This window comes from Cebus imitator, unplaced genomic scaffold (assembly GCF_001604975.1).
Source record: "Cebus imitator isolate Cc_AM_T3 unplaced genomic scaffold, Cebus_imitator-1.0 Scaffold4, whole genome shotgun sequence".
In the NCBI taxonomy this organism is placed as follows: domain Eukaryota; kingdom Metazoa; phylum Chordata; class Mammalia; order Primates; family Cebidae; genus Cebus; species Cebus imitator.
Genome location: NW_016107319.1, coordinates 2,962 through 4,514, shown reverse-complemented (window position 1 = coordinate 4,514; position 1,553 = coordinate 2,962). Strand labels below are relative to the sequence as shown.

The window sequence follows — 1,553 nt, the reverse complement described above, 5'->3', positions numbered from 1 at the left end:
TGCCACCATCCCCAGCTAATTTTTGTATTTTTAATAGAGACACGGTTGCATGATGTTGGTCAGGCTGGTCTCGAACTCCTGACCTGGTGATCCACACACCTTGGCCTCCCAAAATGTTGGGATTATAGGTGTGAGCCACTTCACCCAGCCCTCTATGAATCTAAACATAAATAAAAGAAAACATTTGTTAGGTATGTAGTAGCTAACACAAAGGTATCTGAACATAAAATTAAGAAACAGCATATTAAATCTAGAAGTATACTAAAAAACACAAAATAAAACAGCAAAGTGGCCAGGTCCCCCTGGGTGGGGGGACTGGGTCTGGGATGGGTTTCTTCCTCATCAACAAGATCCGGGAAGAGTACCCAGACAGGATCATGAACACGTTCAGTGTGGTGCCCTCACCCAAGGTGTCAGACACGGTGGTGGAGCCTTACAATGCCACTCTCTCCATCCACCAGCTTGTAGGAAACATAGACGAGACCTACTGTGTCGATAACGAGGCTCTCTATGACATCTGCTTCAGAACCCTAAAGCTGCTACGCCCACCTGCAGTGACCTGAACCACTTGGTGTCTGCCACCATGAGTGGGGTCACCACCTGCCTGCACTTCCCATGCAGAAGCTGGCAGTGAACATGGTCCCGTTCCCGTGCCTGCAAGTCTTCATGCCCACTTTTGTCCCGCTGACCAGCAGGGCAGCCAGCAATACCGGGGCCCTGACAGTGCCTGAGCTCACCCAGCAGATGTTGGATGCCAAGAACATGATGGCAGCCTGCAACCCTGCCATGGCCGCTACCTGACACTGGCTGCCGTGTTCAGGGGCTGCATGTCCATGAAGGAGGTGGACGAGGTTAATGTCCAAAACAAGAACAGTGGCTACTTCGCTGAGTGGATCCCCAACAATGAGAAAATGGCTGTCCATAACATCCTGCCCCAAGAGCTAAAAATGTCCAACACCTTGATTGGCAACAGCAGGGCCATCCAGGAGCTGTTCTAGTGCATCTCGGAGCAGTTCACAGCCATGTTTCTACACAAGACCTTCCTGCACTGCTACATGAGCAAGGGCCTGGACGAGATGGAGTTCACTCAGGCCAAGAGCAACATGAATTACCTGGTGTTCAAATACCAACAGTAGCAGGACACCACAGCCGAGGAGGAGGGCAAGTTCGAGGAGGAGGTGACCTAAAGCCTCCAGTCACCGGGGAAAGCAGGGAGCGGTGTGAACTCTTTATTCACTCCCAGCCTGTCCTCTGGCCTGTGCCTCTGTGTGTGCACTTGGTTTTCCCTGTCCACATCCCGTGCTGTACACACACCATTATGACAGCATTTTTATAGAGAAAAAAAATTGTTTTGGTTTATTTCCATGTGATCTCTTTTGCCCAATATACATTTTGTCTTCTTTAAAATACCTGTGCCCCTACTGAATACTTCTGTGTGTGGCTGCATATGTGTCTGTATGTCATGAAGAATAATTATCTACAGATCACAGATATAGATCTCAGTTTCACTGTGTATGCATGGTGAAACATGGTCTCTACAAAAAGTTAAAAAA

The 1,553-nt window shown here is 48.6% G+C and overlaps 1 pseudogene; it reads left to right on the top strand.

The window, feature by feature from the left end:
• Positions 1-302: 302 nt before the first annotated feature.
• Positions 303-1,302, top strand: LOC108307648 (annotated as a pseudogene).
• Positions 1,303-1,553: the final 251 nt, after the last annotated feature.